The following is a 20800-nucleotide window of genomic DNA, read 5'->3' as shown; positions in this document are numbered from 1 at the left end:
TCTGTACCAATGTCCAAGGCTATTCCCTGATTTCTCTTCTATCAGATTCAGTATATCTGGTTTTATGTTGAGGTGTTTGATCTACTTGGACTTGAGTTCTGTGCAGGGTGATAGATATGGATATATTTGCATTCTTCTACATGCAGACATCCAGTTAGACCAGCACCATTTGTTGAATATGCTTTCCCTTTTCCACTGCATATTTCTGTGTTCTTTATTCAAAATCAGATGTCCATAGGTATGTGGATTTATGTCAGGTCTTTGATTCTATTTTATTGATCAACCTGTCTATTTTTATGACAATATCACATCACATTTATTATTATTATTATAGCTCTGTAGTACATCTTGAAATCAGGGATGGTGAAAACTCCAGAAGTTCTTTTATTGTATAGGATTGTTTTAGCTATCCTGGGTTTTTGTTCTTCCATATGAAGTTGAGTATTGTTCTTTCAAGGTCTGGAAGAAATTATGTTGGAATCATGATGGGAATTGCAATGAATCTGTAGATTGCTTTGGTAAAATAGCCATTTTTATTATGTTAATCCTACTGATCCATGAACATGGAAGACCTTCCCATCTTCTGATATGTTCTTCAGTTTTTTTCTTCAAAGACTTGAAGTTATTGTCATATAGGTCTTTCACTTGCTTGGCTAGTCTATATTATTTGTGGCTATTGTGAAAAGTCAGGAGGGCTCACGGGGTGTGGGGGCGAACTCATGGATCTTACTGGGAATGGAAAGTAGAACAGATTTCATGGGTGGACTGGGAGTGGGTAAAGATGGGAATAAGTGGAGGGTGGAAGGAGGGAGAGAGTACTAGGAAACATGATTGGAACTGGAGTGCATTTTGGGGGTGAGGTAGAAACCTAGTGCAATGGGAACTCCCAGGAACCTGTGAAGGTGACCCTAGTGAAAACTCCTAATAATGGAGGATACAGAGCCTGGACTGGCCATCTTCTGTAACCAGGCAAGGCTTCCAGTAGCGGGACTGGGACACCAACCCAGCCACAAAATCTTTTACCTACAATTTGTCCTGCCTGCAAGATGTTCTGGTATAATGGTGGCACAGAACTTATGGGAGTGTTCAACAAATGACTGGTCCAACTTGAGACCCATGCCATGAGAGGAAGCCCATGCCTGACACTGTGTGGAGAGCCAGGAACTAGAGCCTAGATAGTCCAGAGACTTAGGATAGAAACAAACATATCTGGCAAAAAAAGTCAATGAAATGATTCCTAATGATACTCTCCTATACTTGTAGACTGGAGCCTAGCATAATGCTCATCAGAGAGGCTTTATCCAGTAACTGATGGGAGCAGATGCAGAGACCCACAGCCAAACATTAGGAAGAGCACAGGGAATCCTGTGGAAGAGAGGGAGGAAGGATTGTAGGAGCCAGTGCAGTCAAGGACTCCACAAGAAAATGGCCCACAGAATCAACTAAGGAGGGCTTCCAGTGGCTCATAGAGACTGAACTGGTGTCCAAGGAGCTTGCATAGATCTGACTTAGGTTCTCTGCATGTATGTAAGGGTTGTGTAGCTTGGTGTTCTTATGTGACTCCTAACAGTGGAAGCAGGGGATGTCTGTAACTCTTTTGCCTGCTCTTGGGACCCTTTTCCTCCTAATGGGTTGTCTTGTCCAGCCTTAATATGAGGGATGTCTAATTGCAACATCATGTGTTGTGTTTGGTTGATATCCCTGGGAGATCTGCTCTTTCCTGAAGGGAAATGGAAGCAGAGTGGATCTGGAGGAGAGAGGAGGGAAGGGAAACTGTGGTTGGGATGTAAAATGTGAGAGAAGAATACATTAAAAAAGAGGTTAAAACAGTGAAGATTTGTGTTCACTCCAACTCACTGTTGTTGATCCCGAAACTTGATTCATATTAGAGCTAATCTAGGGTGACTGGCAATGAGAAGCTATGGCCTTTTTAAAGGAATACTCTGTGCCTCGCCTTGGGACCCATGAAAAACAATCACTGTTGGCACCATCTCCCAATAGGTGCCCCCGCGGTGCCTGGTGTGTATTCGGTCATCTCTGTGAGTGGGGACTGACTCGGCCAGTCTGTTTTCTTTTAAGTGCTAGGAAAAGAAGATGGGGCTAATGACACTTTCTGCCTCTGCTTTCCACTTCACATATTCACTGAGATAGGTAACTGCAAATCACGTCTGTGAAAGAAACACCTTTTTAAAATGCAATCTTGGGAAGCCTCCCTAAAAAGTTCTCAGTTTATATTAGTTAGCCTTAGCTTCCCATTCCAGAAGGATTTGCAAAGGATTACTTCCCTGAATTCAGTTCCTTTGCTTTCTTTTCTCTAAGCAATGAGCTAATACTATTATTTTTTAGTCAAAATGGAATTCTGTCCAATAATGTGGAACAGGGAGAGGAGGACTTTAGGGGCCAGCCACTCAGCCACCCAGCTACATAGCCAGACTCGAAGTAAGAAGGAAAGAGAACGTATACAGAAATAGAGAAAGGTAAAAGCCCAGAGGCAAAAGGTAGACAGGACAATTTAAGTTAAGAAAAGCTGGCAAGAAACAAGTCAAGCTAAGGCCAGGCATTTATAATTAAGAATAAGCCTCCATGTGTGATTTATTTGGGAGCTGGGTGATGGGCCCCCCAAAAGAGCAAAAACAACCAACTACATCCTGGAATAGGAGTTACAGATGGTAGTGAGCTACTGTGTGGGTGCTGGGAACTGAACCTGGTCTACGGCAAGATCAGCAAGTGCTCTTAACTGCTGAGTTGGTTTGATACAGGGATTGAACTCAGGGCTCTACACTGAACTAATTAATTGTCCAACCCATTCACAAATTTTAATGTAGCATCCAAAGAATCTTTTAAGTATTGCAAATGGCAGAGAGGGAACAGTATAGAGAAGAGGTGATCAAATTAAAACAATAATAATACCTCAAGTTTTGGAATCTAGAGTACTCAGTAAGAAACTAAAATTCACTTAAATTTAAAACTCCTCATGCGGATAAATTCAGAGTCTGATCTATGAGCTGCAGGCTGCATGTTGGGTCAAACCTATAGCACAGGTTCATTCTGGGGTCTAAACTGGACATGGATGGGACATTTCTTTTCACTGAAGTTTCCAAGACCTCAGAGAGAAACCTCAACCACACAAGTACATTTCATACCTTTGCTTGAGTAATATCCAGAAATATCCATTGGTCAAAAAAAGGTAGATGGTTAAGTCAGTAAGGGATCAAAAGATCGAAGTGGTTCTCTCCTCCACACATCATAGCAAGAATGTATGTATATAATCTTTTTTTTTTTTTTTTTTTTTTTGGTTTTTTGAAACAGGGTTTCTCTGTGTAGCTTTGCGCCTTTCCTGGATCTTGCTCTCTAGACCAGGCTGGCCTCGAACTCACAAAGATCCGCCTGCCTCTGCCTCCCGAGTGCTGGGATTAAAGGCGTGCGCCACCACTGCCCGGCATATGTATATAATCTTACTACAGCACAACATATCAGTCTACCTAGTAATTTAATTTTCCTTTCTGGAAACTAGACTTTGCTAGCTCTCCCTTTTCTCTAATCTTGCTCCATATTCCCATTACTTATATTTTTCTCATTTTTCTACTTTAAACAATAACCCCCATTATAGGAAAAATTGAAAACTTTAGGAAACCCAATAAATTCATCTTGGTTAATTTTATAAAGTCTTAAAATTTATGTATCTTGCTCTCTTACCTACATTTTTTTTATAGCTCTGCCTTTTCTGAATCTTTAAAACTTTTTAAGGCTGACCTGCCATACTGTCAAGGCAATATGAGCCATAGCCATCACCAGAGGAGTTTCCTCCTGAAGCAGATGGAAACAAATACAGATTCTCACTGCCAGCAATAGGCACAATGTGAGAAATCTTGGAACACTCAGCCCTAAATGGGATGTCTATCAAATCTCTCCCCGTGGGGGTCAAGGAACCCTGTGGAAGAGGAGGTGGGAAGCCGGTGGAAGACCAAGAAAACAAGGCCCTCTAAATCAACTGAATCGATGCACATATGAACTCCATGAGAGACTCAGACATCATGAGCAGGGTCTGCACCAGTTAAGGTCCTAGAGCTAAAAGAAGAAGTGGACACATGCCTCCATCACGAACCAAGAAACAATTCCCAATTGATAACCACTTGCAAATGAAAATTTAGTTTTCTCCAAGGGAGTCTCACCTAGGAAACAAACTACTCAAGTTCCCATCAGTAGATGGCCAGCAAAAAATGAACTCCATGACATCTTTGGAGGTTCCCTGTCTTATAATGCCATGCCAGGGTTTTCCACTTTTTTTTTTAAATTTAATTTAACTTTTTATTTTTATTTTATTTCCCACACACATTTCTTCTTCTCCACTGGTTCTTTACATGTATATTATGGCTTACAGTTTAGTGTGTTAATGGGATTCATGAATGTGTGAATGAGTGGGTCTTTGTTTTTTGTGCCTTTTCTTGGGCTCTTTCTCCTCAGTTTGCTTATTTTATCCTATTCTGATGTGTTAATTTTTTATTTTATATTATTCTATTTTGTATTACTCTTATCCCTTAGAAGCCTATTTCTTTTCTAATGAGAGACAGAAAGGGGCTGAATCCAGGTGGGAGGGGAGGTGGGGAGGAATTGGAAGGAGTTAAGGAAGGGGAAACTGTAATCAGAGTGTATTATGTGAGGAAAAAATATTTTCAATTACAGAAAAAATAAATCAATCAACAAACAATACAAGAGAAAAATGATAAGACGTTGTCACTGTGTTATGTAACATTGGAAGCAGAGATAGGATTTTAATCAGGTTTTCGTACATAAGCACATGACTTTAAATCCTCTGGGCAAGAAGGCTTACTTAGTGGAGTCCTAGGTCAAAGGTTTTTGGCAGGAGGAGGGATGAAATGTTCCCCATGGGAAGAAACATGAACAAAGGAACAGGTCTCCAGCATTTCAGGGCTTTGGAGACATCAATTTTTCTGCTGTTATTGCTGATACAGACCCCACCTCAAAACTGAAAAATTGCTCTAAATAAGTAGTGTTTCTGGCAAAAACAAAACAAAACAAAACAAACAAACAAACAAAAAAACCCTATGAGACACAGACCACAACAATTTTTTCTTTTTTGTGAGTTAATTATACTAACTAGTATCAAAATAATGGAAACATAACTATTTTTCCTGGTCTGGAAACAGATGTTAATTGTGAAAAAAGTAAGCATAATTATAGAAAATAGTGAATATATTTCTTGTGTGTGTAAGATTGTAAAATTCGATTCCTATATATTACACAGGTCATTTCTAGTCTTTTGCCTGTCACTTTGTATTATGATTAGGTAACTGTTTATAGATTGCAAATAACAGGAACTTGGAGAATTTCTGTAATTTGATTTATTTTCTGCATCTAGTGGTGTGTAGCTGATTAGATTACTGAAGTATCTTTAATGAACCATCTATCACTGTCTTCCTCTATCTCCAGTAATTTCCATTTATTTACAGTGTTAAACTGTGAATATGAAGTCAATTAACACATAGTTTGGACTTCAAAAGTCTTTGCTCTCAGAAGCGTCATTCATTTTAACTTCTTTCTTCATTCTTACTTTTTTTTCCTCGATGCAATCGGTTGAGAATAAATAAGAAAATGTAACACAAGAACCTTTAAAACAAGGTGTTCATTTGTCACACTATGTGATTTCCAGACTCCACTGTACCAACCCTGGCTGTATATAGTTTCTAGAAGACGATGCTGATGAACGGAAAGGGAAAACACATAGTCCACAGAGGACTCATGCTAGGATAGACAGCAACAGATCACTCACAGCTCTCAAGGGCCAGGCAGTCCAGCACTGTCATCCAAGAGGAAAATCAGGCAGGGGGCCAGAATCAGGCAAGGGGCCAAGCACACTTGATGCCAATCAGGGCCATTGCTGGTTTCTGTGATGACAGACACTAGCTAGTTGCTGAGCTACTTAGTCATTTCTTTCTGTTTCCAGTACCTCTTTGAGGTTCCAGGCTTGTGAGCATGACAATTCTACACCCTTACTCACCCCAAATGTCTGTTTCTCTGATTAGACGAGTGTAATGTTTTCAGCCTTACTTGACTTTATGGAAAGTGATTGTGTCAGCAATACCAAAGCATTTGTATAAAATGTCAAGTATGAAGAAAAGTAAAGGTTCTTGCTCTCATTCCCTTATGCACTTAGCAATACATCTGGTTAATACCATGAGGCCCTAGAGTAGAGATTAGGGGTATCCCAAGGAACCCAAGTCATATGAGAGCACAGAAAGGGAATGCAACATAGAAATTAAGGACACAGAGAAGCAGACTTTTTTTTTAAATAGAGGCAGGGCTTTGTTATGTAGTCCAGGGTGGCCTACAACTTTCTGTTAAGTCAAACTGGCCTCCAACTGATGATCCTCCTGTCTCAGCTTCCCAGGGGCCAAGATTATAGATGTGTGCCACTATTCCCATCTGAAAGAGATTCTTCATTTGTTTGTTTTATCTTTCCCTGGCTGGCCTAGTGCTCAATGTTTAGACCAAGGAGATATTGAAAGTCAGTGGTAATCCTCCTGAGTTCTGGGACTATGGCCTTACATGTGTCACTACACCCTGCTGAACTAGACCTCGAAGATGACTTAAGAGTTTGCCAATTGGCTCAGAGAGACAATTCCACTCAGGAAAAAAAAGGAACAATATTTTGGAAGACACAGAATCATTAAAGATTATTTGTGAATTGGAAATTAGCTGTGAGAAGAGCTGCCTTGGGCATGAAATAAGGGCAGAAAACAGGTATGTTATTGACTTTGCATTCCACACTTACCCGCTAAGACATTGTTAAGAATTTTACCGATGGTTCCTTTTTTGGTTGTAGACTCATGTGACAATGCTGCTCCTCTTTATTGATGCAGAAGTATGTTGGTGTTGAGTGAATGTGGCTAAACAGATGAGGACAAAACCAAATAAACTGCAGGGTTGGAATAATTCATATAACACAGTTTTCACATAATGGCTATACAATTGCTTCTTACTCACTGATGTTTGGGTTTTGTGGGGGCACGTACACACCATGTGTGTATGTGTGTGCACATATGATCTTTTGATCTGTAAGTTTATATACAAGTGTGCTGGCGTGGAGTAAAATCCTTTATGCCTCTGCTCACAATTATGTGAACTGAGTTGCCTTTCAGGTTCCTAGAAGACATGAGTAACAAGAACAGTGTGTGCATATTTCTTTGACTTACTCTTCCCCTAGTCAATAGGAAGGATTTTAGTTCATGCACAAAATAGAAGCATAGTGGAACCATGATAAAAGACAAGATCCTTGAAAGAAAGTCCTTGTTAGTTTTTCTTCAGGACTTAATTCATTGTTTCTAACATGGCAGTGTAGTTACCTTCTCTTTTGGGGCGTTAGAAGGCAGCTTTGAGTATTCCTGTTCAGTTACTGTCATGGTCTTCCTCTTGACAGGAGGGAAGGCCCTGGGTTCTGTGGTGGAGGCGGAAAGGGTCCTGTTGTTATGGGACAGCATGAATAACATTGCCCAGCTAATACAGAGTTAGACAAATCATCTGAGGCCATTGCTGGTCTCAGTTACTGGCAACAAGATTATTGACATGAATAATCTACAAAATCTGTAGCCCTATTTAAAATACAAGGTAATATAAGATGTGGAGGTGGGCAGCATGGTTAGAAGAACTGGTCAGGTGGTCCACTCTTCCTTCCTTTGTAATCTGACCCATAGTATCTTTTCTACTGTTTTTTGGTGCAAATTTAAATCCTTGTATCTTATAGTGTCTTGCTATTCTGGACTTAGGATGCCTTGATAAGGGGGTATTTAAGCTTCAGTTTCTTCATGACTCAGTCCAGTAATTATCCAACTGTGTAAATATATTTAGCTTTGTTCTAAAAACTTAATTTCCTTTGCAAGACAAATATTGTCTTACAGCAGGTGCAGATGCTGAGTTCTTAGTGACTATAAATCCCTGGTGGAGATAGTTTTCATTCTCTGCATATTCTCTGCATACCATTATTCTGCTATTGATGCTTATAAATCACAAGGAGATACTTATATGTTTAGATCTCATGCTTATCCATCCATTTCTATAAAGTCCAATTTTTTTGTGGGGGGGGAACATGGGGCTGCCTATGGTTTTTTTGTGGATATACATATGTGTCTACTAGGTTTGCTGGAGTTAAAAGTCACTTGATTTATTTCAACTCCCTCTGTACTCTGAGAGTCATTTAATTGTTAAAACACAATAACATGATATTTGCTGGAAACAAATGTGAGCCATCAAGGAAGTACTCCAAGGTGCCTTTTAAAATCTACTTCCCAAGCCCCACTTAAAATACAATTTGGGTGAATAAAAGGGAAAAATGAAACCAGTATTGTCTGGTGTACGTAGGCTGCACCATACATTTCCAGAAGCAGTAAACTATTTGCAAACACCTGAATCATGTCCCAATGGTTCTGTCTTCCCACCCTTCTTCTCTCCCTCTTTCCCGTCCTCCCCTTCTTCTTTTCTTTCGTTTCTTCACATCTTCCTTCTGTCCCTTCCTCTCTTTCTCTTTCTGCTCTTTCTGTCTCTATTTCTCTTTCTCTTTATCTCTCTCATTGATAGAGGCTATGAAGTGTTAAGTTTCTAAATTAACCTTTACCTTGCTAACCTAGACAGTGACAGCTCCCTTCTTGACAACTTGTTCTTGAAGATTCGGACTTATCTCTGTTTGTACTCTGGTTCCAGAGATAACATTTAGTCTCCTTTTAGTTGACATTTCTTTGCCTATTCCCTGTTTTCAATTCTATTTATTTCTGTGCCTCTGTAACCACAATACCTGTAAACAAAACAACAGGGAAAAAAGGTTTGTGCAAGCTCACAGCTTCAAAGGTTTAGTTCATGGCTGCTTGATCCCATGTACTTGAGCAAAGTATCATTGGGTTTGGAGTTTATGGCAGCAGACAGCTGTTCATATTATTGAACATCAGGAGGCAGAAAAAGAAGCTGGAACCAGGGCCTGAGCACAACTTTCAAAGGCTTATATTCCTAGTGACCTTCTTCTGAAAGCTAGATCCCATCTGCTAAAGGTTCCACAGTCTCCAAAAACCAGAACACTGTAGCTAGAGTTTTCCTGCCTGGCCCACAGTCAGGACAAATCTCCTTCACCTGCCAGTCCCACAGCCGCTCAGACCCAGCCAAGTAAACACAGAGACTTATATTGCTTACAAACTGTATGGCTGTGGCAGGCTTCTTGCTAACTGTTCTTATATTAAATTAATCCATTTCTATAAATCTATACCTTGCCACATGGCTCGTGGCTTACCGGCATCTTCACATGATGTTTGTCATGGTGGCAGCTGGCAGTGTCTCTCTCTCAGCCTTCCACTTCCCAACTTTATTCTCCTCCTTGTCTGGCCTATACTTCCTCCTGCCTGAATACTGGCCAATCAGTGTTTTATTTACTAACCAATCAGAGCAACACATTTGCCATACAGAACATCCCACAGCACTTCCCCTTTTCTTTTTTTTTTCAAAAAAAAATTTAACAGGGTAATATTACATATAATTTGGGAATTTGGGCATAGCTTCTCTTACTACTTCCTGCTGGAGGGGGGCGCTGTATCTTATGGGGACACAAAGAAAATTTTAGGATTATGGAATAGTCCATGAGGCTGTATTGTCTGAGCCAGTTGCCTTCAAACCATTCTGGATGTTGGATCATCTGGGCCATGGTGTCATTGGAGACCTTTCAGGGGGTCTTGGCTGGTCAAACCTGATGTATCTTAATATGGAACAAATCCATAGCCTCTGGCTTTCTGTGGGAACAAAAGCAGAGGCTCCTTTCCAAAGCAACACATCCTTACATCCAAATTTTGAAGTCAAGGTATCTTTAAAATATACATATTGGTTTAACTCAACATCTTTTATGATCAAATGTTTTTCTGCAGTTAAAAATCCCAAAGACAACACAATCCAGATTCTCTGTGTCATATTCATCTTTATGTGGTTTATTTTTTATACTAATTTTACTGTCTCTTTAAAGACTTTATTTTAAAAACTATGTATTTGTTTATATAACTGTATATATCACCTTTTTTGTCTCTTTCATGCCTACGTATATTTTACACACATTGTAAACTATTACATCTGAATCTGTCTTATTGTGAATCTATTGCTTTAAACTGCAGCATTTGTAAGACTGAAACGGCACTATGGCTGCTGGCTCTGCCCACCTCAGCTTCCCAACATGGCGGTGGTACGTTTACCACCAGCTCCGGAAGCTATCGTGGGTCTATGCTTTTATCCAAGCAGCGTGTAGCCCAGAAACCTCTTTTTTTGTTTTGTACTAGCAAAGGCTAAATGTGCCACTTGCAGAGGCCTCATTCCTGACATACTGCAGGTCGAGCAGGCACGCTAGGAACCTACCAGTAGCTCAAACCGGCAGCTGCCGCTCATTTGAGAGAGACAATTAGGAAGCTGTTTTTAGCTCTGTTTTAGAATCTTTTCTCAGGTTTTAGGTGGAAACTCTTGCCAACACGTTGGGCACCATTTGTAGCTAGAGATTTGTCCTGACTGTGGGCCAGGTAGGAAAACTCTAGCTACAGAACACCACTTGGAGATTGAGCATTGAAATATATTTAAATCGTGAGCCAATGAGAGACATAGGATATTAAAACCATAACATCACCAGAAGTCCACAAAACCAAAGCTTCCTCACCTCAGTTCCTCAGCTGTGTCTGTTCTTTACTTCCTTCATTTACTCATTTGCTGAGATCTATTAGCTTTGCCTCCCTTCTTTCCTTCTTTCCCCCTTTCCTCCACTTACCTCCTTCCTTTCTTCCTTTGCTCATTTATTCAACCAGTACAAGTTAAATGTGTCCTCTTTGCATGTTGCTGGGTACTCGGGCATCAATGTGGCATCTATCTATCTGATTCTCTGCCTCATTTCCTGAGAGAACAGCTTAACGGTTCCTTATCTAAACCTTTGTGTTCAGGCTCCTTCTACTTTCACATACCCTCTTCCTAACAACCTCTCATCCATCCTACATGACATTACTAAAACAGTTTGAAAAGAACAAGACAAAACAAACCCCTTTCCTTTTGAGTAAGTTAACCTTTACTTTAGAAAGCCTTACTTGGTCTTTGCAAAATAGAAGTGTAGCCAGGTAGAGAGAAGGACTCCTTTCTTCCTCGTCCTTCTTAGGCCAAGGGCCTCTATGAGTCAGGTCCCGCCCCTCTTTTTAACACATCATCCTAACTTTCCTCATAAGCTTTTTCCAGGACCACAATGATACACGCACTGCAGTTGGAGTAACTTCCAGGTAGTTTACTTTGCTTATTCGTTTCTCAAGAGTCAGTCCTCCTCCCTCTCCCAGTGGATCTTCTTTTGTAGATAAGTCAAACACATGAACTATGAACCAATAGCTGAGGAGCCCCCATGGAATTGGATCAGGCCCTCTGGATAAGTGAGACAGTCGATTTGCTTGAACTGTTTGGGAGGCCCCTAGGCAGTGGGACCGGGACCTGTCCTTAGTGCATGAGCTGGCTGTTTGGAGCCTGGGGCCTATGCTGGGACACTTTGCTCAGCCTGGGTGAAGGGAGGAGGGGACTGGACCTGCCTGAACTGAATCTACCAGGCTGAGCTGAATCCCCAGGGGAGTCCTTGACCTGGAGGAGATGGGAATGGGGGGTGGATTGGGGGGAGGCGGGGGGGGGGGGGAGAGGGAGGGAGGACAGGGAAATCAGTGGCTGACATGTAAAATTAAATTAAATTATAAAATTTAAAAAAAATAATAAAAAAATAAAGCTGGTCTGGGTTCTCTAGCCTGGGATTGATGTATATTTTTCTTTGATCAGAAGACAGTAAATATTTTAGGTTCTCTGAAGTACATGGTCATAGCGAACACTCTACTCTGCAGAAAAGAGACCTAGAGAGTGTGAAGGGATGAGCGCAGTTCTGTTCTAATATAACTTTGTGAGCATTAAATCTTTACATTCAGACAGTTTTCATGTGCTATGATCTATTATTCTTTTTTCATTTTTTTGCACAACCTTTTGAAAATATAAAAATAGTCTCTGATTTTAGGCTATTGGGCATATAAAAACAGGTGACAAGTAGGTTTGGCTTGTGGGCTGTATTCTGTAGGCTCCTGTTCTAGAAAGACTTCTCTCTTACATAGTTTTTAATAGTAAATCATTTGTCGGGATGCTTCTGATATGCTGACTTGCAAAGCATTTAAAGTATATTTATTAACTTTACTCAACCAGAATCCATGGAAGCAGGGCTTTCATCCCTTTTTTTCCCTTTTCTTTCTCCTCTCCCTTCACAACATGAAACACCTGAAAGAGGAAGTTAAAGGGAGGAATAGCTGCTTTGTTCATACTCTCGCTGGGTTCAGCCCGTGGTTAGCTTGCTTCATTCATGCAGACCTGTAGTGGAGCAGAATGCAACCATGATAAGCCCATGCGGTAGAGTTCATCCACAGTGGGACAGAAAACAAAGACACTAGAGAGGAACGAGGCCCATGGTTTATCTTTACAGGTTATGTTCCCAGTGATGTTCCTCCTCCAGCTAGGTCACATGTTCTACTTTTACTCCCCAGTGAGTTACTAACACTAAGAATCCATAAATGAGCAAAACTCTCACCATTCAGTACCTATCAGTGACAGGATTGACTAGTTGGGAGACCAAGCCTTGAACATGTAAGCCTTTTTGGAGACAGATAATAATATTCTGTTCCCATCCCCTAAAGCTTATTGCCATGTCACAATGCCAAATGCATGTAGCACATCTCTAAGTGCTCCTAAAATTTAAATAGTTCTGACATTTTTCAAAAGTTGAGTTTGTCTCTTTGATACTCACTTCTTAGTTGTAAGTTTCTGTAGAATCAAAAATAAATTTACGTTCTTCTAATATATGATAGACAGGGTAGACACTGCTGTTCTTAAAAAAAGAGATAGCAGAGCCAGGCGAATCTTTGTGAGTTCAAGGCCAGCCTGGTCTACAGAGTGAGATCCAGGAAAGGCGCAAAGCTACACAGAGAAACCCTGTCTCGAAAAACCAAAAAAAAAAAAAAAAAAAGAGAGATAGAATACCAAAGAAGGATCATGTCAAAGCAAGATTGAAAGTCAGCAACAGACATTATAGTCTGGCTCTATGTCTGGCACCAGGACACCTTTGAATCAGATGATCTCCATATAGTCTTAATCATTATAACCCAGATAACTTCTGCTCATGCAGTGTCCTAGGACTTATACAAAATACAGTTGAGGTTTTGCTGCAATGAAAGATGCATGTCTTATGTTCCAAGTGCTGTAAGAGTCCTCATTCCCATCCAAAATCTCTTGAGCACAAACCTTGTGGTCAGCTTTCTCATCAATATACTGGTCTTTGGAGGTCCCACCAGCATCCTCCCTTAACTCTCTGCTTACAGAACTCCAGGGCTTCCCTAGCATGCATACCAAATGGCTGCTGAACTACATCATCGGGAACATCAACAATGACTCTGCTTCTCTGCAACAACTTTCTGTGTTGATGAGATTTTTTCATCACTGTAAAAAATAACTTGCAAGAAACAACTTTAAGGACCAAAGCAGGGTGGAATTAGAATAGTTAGAATACTCATCTGGTGTCTTTTTGCTTTAATGTGTAGGTCAAAAGTAAACAAGAGCAAAACACATCCTAAATTTTCTATATATAATCAATTGTGGAGTTATTTTCTCTGTGAGAAAACTTAAAATGTACCTTAATAAAAATAAGAGGAATAGAATATAACAAGTTTGTCTTTTCTTATAACTATTATAACATTAACACGATGTCATTGATTTGTTGTCTTGGCCAATACAGTACCACAGGACAATAACACAATAAAATTAAGATGGTAGCCATGGAAACTTTTAGAATGTATTTGGAGGAATAACACAATGGTGTTATCTCCTTTAAGAGCTCCTAGGCTGCCTGGAAATCAGCATTACTCAGTATTACAGAGGGTCTGGACTCTTGCTGTGGCAGGTGCTGACACATTCCAGTGTCTGTCATACCTATTCTTCTTGGTTAGTAGTACAGTAGGAGCCATTGCATGTGACATGCCTATCACAGTCTTTACAAGTAGTCCACATTTTAAATTTAAGTGAACAATCAAAGAGTTAAACATGTGACGGACAAGAAAGGTAGGCATTTACAAGTGTAAAAACACTGTAGAAAGGAAGAAAGTAGACACATTTACTTCATCATCAGCTTTACAACATCCAGTCACCAAAAAGTTCTAGAGACACCATTCTGCATAGATGAGGGGCAGGGTGAGCTCTGCAGCTACTCTGGTTTTTATGTTTGTCACTAGTTTTTGGACCAGCTAGCTAAGCAGGGACTACTTCTAGCCCTAAGGAAGCTCTCAGGAAGCCCTTGTAATTGAGTTGTAAGCAAGTGTGTCCACAGATGCTCTTGTCTTCAGGTGATGATGCCCGGCTTTGCCGACAGAAGGATGCATTTTCTTTGGAGTATTTGGATTTTGGAAAATTTGACCTTCCCTCTGCTGTCCACTACAGCTCGTCTAAAGACGTTGGACGTCATTTGTATAGTATTGCCCTGGGGGGATGCAAACTTTTCTCTAGCCCTGTGACTCCACTGCTGTCTCAACTCTGAGTGCCTTTCAGGGATAAGAGACCCTGGTTTCCCACTAAGAAGGCTGGAGGAGATTTTATGTTCTAGTTTGTGAATATCCTGGAGGTAGAGACCTGAGGACTTTATCACACACAGCTGCAAGCTACACACTGTTATGTGGGTCACTTGGCCATAACATTTACTTCCTGCTCCTGAGAAGTCCTAGTTTGTGCAAGAAAGGCTAAACATAAGTTTGTCATTGCTGGTCATAATGCTTTAAATATCTCAGATTATTTTTAAGTTAAACACTATTGATTTTTTTTAATCCATGGGAGCAAATCATAAAGTATTTATTTTTAGTAATTCACTTGTCTTCTTTACAAACTCAGCTTTATGACCTTGCTCTTTTCTTTTGAAATCTATTTTCTACCTTATATTGAACCAGTGTGGTTTGTAGGTTGTGTTGTTTGGTCCAGGTACACAGGAATTCCTCAATGTTTTTAATTATTCTGAGTCATTTGAATGACAGAGCTGACCACCCTGGCCTCTAGAACATGGGACATGAACATGACTTAGGAGTTAGATTTGTTTTAAAATTCTAACTCTGATGTTGGCTGGCTCTACTTCACTGGAAAATCATTTAAATTCCCTGAGCTAAATTTCCCAAAATGTTTTAATAACACATTAAATAAAGTATACAAATAATTTAACACACTGTGGCACTCAGAGTAGAAGCATAATTAAATACACCTTCTACTATTTTCTTTACTTAGGAGTTTTTACTATTGTTTTACTTTTTACTCTTGCTAGATTATAGCCTAGCAACTGGGTAATCACTGACTTTCAGGACTGCGAAAATACTTTGTAGGATTATTTATTTAATTCGCAGTGAATGCTCACCCACCCACCCACACACATGCCAGAGAAAGTGAAACAAACATCGACTGTTCTGAAGAGTGTTCTCATAAACGGAGAGCTGGAATAAAAATGTAGTTAAGTTCAAGACCAAAGAGAGGAAATGAAGGGGGAGGGACTTGGACCCAAAGTTCTTGCTCTCCATAATGCCATGATAAGCATTATTAGGTCATACTTTGAATATCTTATCACCTATTTGTGAATACTATTTTTATCAAATGCCCAGAAAGATGGTTTAATATTTTTTTCTTAAGACAAAAAAAATCGTCACAAGAAATTGTGATCTCTTATAATGTTTTAGAACATGTGCTCCAACCCAGGAATGTAAAAATTGTCAATATAAACTAGTTAAGTAGTGGTTAGGGAGACAGTGACTCGGTCAGTAAAGTGCTTGCCACACAAGATTGGGTTAGAGTCCCAAACACCCATGTGAGAAAATCTGGGTATGGAGGCATATAGTAATTCCAGTGCTAGTGTGGTAGAACAGGAGGATCTTGGGGGCATGCTGACCCACCAGTGTAGCCAGTTGGTGGACTCCTATTTCAAAAATAAGGTGAATATTGCTTGTGGAGGATAACCTATGTTGACCTCTGGCCACACACACACACACACACACACACACACACACACCTGTGCATGTGTACCCACACATGTACACATGCGCGCACACATGCATGCATGCAAAGCACACAGCCAAATTAAAGGAGTAGGTCCTCCAGTCTATTAAAACATAAAACAAGTCTCTTATGGTGTGGTTGAGCATTCTTTGTTTTATGTTTTAATAGACTGGAGGACCTACTCCTTTAACTTGGCTGTTGGCTGTTTGAAACCTGGGGCCTATGCAGGATTGCTTGGCTCGGCCTGGAGAAGGGGACTGGACCTACCTGGACTGAGTCTACCAGGTAGATCTCAGTCTGTGGGGAAGGCTTTGCCCTGGAGGAGATGGGAATGGGGGGGGCTGGGGGGAAGGTGAGGGGGGCGGGAGGGGGGAGAACAAGGGAATCCGTGGCTGATATGTAGAACTGAATTGTATTGCAAAATAAAAAATAAAAAAAAAAAAACCATAAAACATTGCTGGCATTGGCTTTCTTGATCTCATGCTCCAGAGCAAAGCTTCATTTAATGTCAGACTCAGTTGTTTTTATTTAGTGTCAGTGTGTGTGTGTGTGTGTGTGTGTGTGTGTGTGTGTGTGTGTGTGCACTGCACCCACTGGCACACCCATACCAAGTCATGCATTTGGAAGTCAGAAAATGACTCTTAAAAATCAGTTTTCTCCTTTAACCCTGCAGATCCTGGGACTGAGCTCAGGTCCTCAGGCCCGTGTGGAAGCTCCTCTACCTGCTGCACCATCTGTCTGGCCTTCTGCACTCACTTCTTAGGCCGAATCCCAAGTAACTCTATGTTTAAAGAGGGGACCTTCAAGAAAGCAACCAAGGGAAATTAGGTTTCTAAGATAACATGATTAGTGTCCTTTTAAAAAGAGGAGATTAGGACACAGGAACACAGAGGGATGGCAGTGTGAAGATGAGGAGAAGAAAGCTGCACACACTGGGGAGGGACCTATAAAGAGCCAACTCCATGAAACCTTGGCGTTGGACTGATAGCTTTCACAGTTCATGAAAATGGATTTCCTATTTTTAAATAATATTAATATTTTGAGATTATAATATAATTGTAGTACTTTCTCCTACCCTTTCCTGTCTCCAAAACTTCTTATGCACCCCCACCCCACTCTCTTTAAAATTTGTGATCTCTGTCTAAAAATTGTTTATATATATATATATATATATACATATATATATATATATACATATATATATATTCTAAAACATTTAACTACAACCTGTGCAGTCTGTATAATGTTACTTGCATTATATGATTTTAGGGCTGACTGTTTGATATTGGATAGTCACTTGATATACTTTTCCTTGGAGAAGACTAGTTCTCATGCTCTCAGCATTCCTTAGCTGCCTGTAGTTCTTTGTGTAGGGTTGAAAGACCTTGTGGACTTTCCCCTTCTATGTGAGCATGGGTATTGGTGTTGTCCTTGTCCATGTCATGTTTAGTCAGCCTTGTCAGCGAGACTTTACAGGTGTAGCTTCTCTGATATTTATTTATAGGAGATACAATATCACAGTAAACTTCATGTTTCTGTGTTTTTTACACTCCTCCTATCCCCTCTTCCACAATGATCTCTGAGCATTAGGTGTAGGAATTATGTTGTAAATGTATCCATTGGGTCTGGGTTCTATAACTCTGCATTGGATAGGCTAATAGTTTTCTATAATGGTCTCCCTCTGTTGTAAAGGGAAGTTCCCTTGGTGAGGACTAAACTTATCTGTGGGTATAAGGAGAAATATTCAGAGTATTATTAGGGTTATACTAGTCCAGTAAAGTAGCAGTTGTAGGTTCTTCTCTAAGATCCAAGACATCACCAGTCTTGGGTAGCTGGTTAGGTTTCCAGTTCCAGGCATGATTCCCCTCTTGCTAAGTCAGTCTTAAGTTCAGTTACAGAGTTAATAGTTACTACCAAGGCATGCATGCCACAATTGTACCTTTAAGGTTATTGTGCTATCATGGTCATGGTGTATAGAAATCATAGCTGGGTAGGACTACTGGTTGCTTCCCTCCTTTGGAAGCATACATGGCACCTTCTGGTACCACAAGAGATAGTCCTCAGAGAGGAGGCTTTCAAGTCAGTTCCAGCTCAGGGGCCTCTGGTGCCTGTGTCTGAAGTACAAGGTGTCTTCAGCAATAGGGATTTACCTCCCAACTCTGGGGGTGGGAACCCAAGCAATGGCTTATAAAGTCTTGTGGGACTCTTGGACCACTCGGACTAACAACTCAAAAGAGGGTCTCTAGTGCCTAGTGTTGGGGTATTTGTTAGGCTATATATATATATATATATATATATATATATATATATATATATATATATATATATATATATAGCCTATGACTCTTGTGGGAAGAATTGTCCACCCAGTTTGGTGAATTTCATTTAAATTATTTGTAAATGTCTACATATACACTGACTTACATGTATTTTATATATTTTTAGATAGATAATAGTATGATTCCTCATGTCTTTTCCAGACATCTGTATTGTTATCTTACCCTCCCCTCCTTCATCTGCATTTATCTTCCACCCCCACTCCCCACTAGTTATAGCTTCTCTTCCTCCCTTCCCCTCAGATCACTTGTACCCTGCTATTCCCTTCTCTATCACTCCCCACTCAGTGGTCTATTTTTGCTTTCCTGGTTTTTGCAGTTACTCCAAGTTATGTACTCACATCTGAAGATTTGGAGCTAGGAACCTCAGATGAGATGGAGCATGTGACCTTTGCTTTTCTGGATCTGGGTTACTTCATTCAATATAATCATTTTTTAGTTCCATCTACTTAGCTGAAAAGTTTATGATTTTATTTTTCCTTACAACTTAATAGTACTCCATAGCGCATGTGTACAGCATTTTCATTATTTCTCAGTCAGTTGTAGGATATTGAGGTTGCTTCCGCATCCTAGCTATTGGGAAGAGAGAGAGCAGCAATGAACATGGCTGAGTGAGTATCTGTGGAGTAGGATATCAAGTCCTTTGAGCCTATGCCAAGGAGTGGTGGAGCTGGATCATATGGTGGATTTAGTTTTAGCTTTTCGAGGACTTTCCACACTGATTTCCAGAGTGTCTGGACCAGTTTACAATCCGACCAACAGAAAACGAAGAGTCCCCTTCTCCCACACTCTCCCCTGCAGTTGTTGGCTGTTTTGTTGACCTTTGCCATTCTCATTGGGATAAGATGAAATATTAAAGTTGCTTTGATTTGCCACCAAGTCTATGCTCTTTTCCTATGGTAGCAACAAGTAAACATTCAGTTAATGTTGTCTAATAGAATAGCATTATCTCTGTGATCTTTTCCTTTGTTAAGATTTTGTTAAGATTCCATTTAATTTTTTGTATCCTCAAAGTGCCGAATTTCTATGTGTAAGTATATTAAAATAACCTTCCTCACAAATCTAGGACAGATCAAATTGATTTTTCTTCTTAATTGTAACAAATTAATGAGTTCCTGCTGAGTTATCATCACTGAGATAAGTTTAAAAAATTGCTTTTAGGACAAAATCTTCCATATTCAATTAATTTGTAAGCCTTATTGCCTTTATTGTATTTCGCTTAGAATGTATCACTTTATTGCCCTTCCTTCCCGCTATAATTCTGACACTAATGTTTCTTCTGGCCTCATTAAGTAACTTCTTACATTGTTGTCCTCATCCTAGACTTATTTGTTATGTAACTGACAAAGTTACAATTACATTATGAAAATATTTCACGGCAGACTTCATTGATAATTTCCCACTGTTCATAGAAGAAAATCTAAAGTCTATTCAGTATTCAGCGACACACACTTCATGCTAATATTAGCCCTTGTGTTCCTGTCCAACTCTGTGTCTCTCACTAACCTCTCAAGCCCAACCTCTGTTTTACATGCTCACACTGTACCTTACAGTTTCTATAATGTCGCATTTTCCCCATTGGTTGTTCTTACTTCCTATAACTTTCTCCAATATTTTCTGATAAACTTCTCATCTTCATGCCTTAGCTCAAATAATACCTCGTCTCTTGATGAATTCAAATGTTCCTTCTGTGCTCCCATCACACAGTACTTAGTGCTCCATAATTATTGCCCCGTTAGCTCAGTGTCTTTCTGTATTTGTCTACCTAGCCACTGTTCCACATCTTTATGGTAAAGTGAATGACAATTCACAGGATGTAGTTGCATAGCACTTGGGAAGTTGAGGCAGGCAGATCATGAAGTCAAGGCAACTTGGGTTGTGACAAAGCCTTTTATATAAAAACAAAACAAAAACCACCACAAAAAAATACCCCCAAACCAAAACCAAATAAACATACAAGCAAAACAGACAACAGCCATTCAATCCATTTATTTAGTGAATTTGGGAATAAAGTGGGTTATAGACTCATATGGTTGCTGAAAGTTATATAAGAAGTCATGCGTTCATCATACAGTATTGGTGGAAATGACCATGAAATACAATCATGCCAACAAGATCATTTTTCTTTACAAAAATAGTGTAAATTTGGAATTGTACTAAAAATACCAATAAATAACAGCTTTGGTGACATGGAAAAAGCATAGATTTGATTACTTTAAATGAAAAGAGTTAATAAATTATAGCATTAAACTTTAATTGTATATGTTATATATTTTCTAGACATATTTTATGTAAAGTTCAAATACAATTCAAATAAAACAGCTAAATGATATCAGTTGTACTGAATTTTCTAAAATGGATTT

The sequence above is a fragment of the Peromyscus californicus genome, unplaced genomic scaffold (genome assembly GCF_007827085.1).
Source record: "Peromyscus californicus insignis strain IS unplaced genomic scaffold, ASM782708v3 Scaffold_18__1_contigs__length_77618521, whole genome shotgun sequence".
Lineage (NCBI taxonomy): Eukaryota > Metazoa > Chordata > Mammalia > Rodentia > Cricetidae > Peromyscus > Peromyscus californicus.
Note: the sequence above shows the minus strand (reverse complement) of the source record.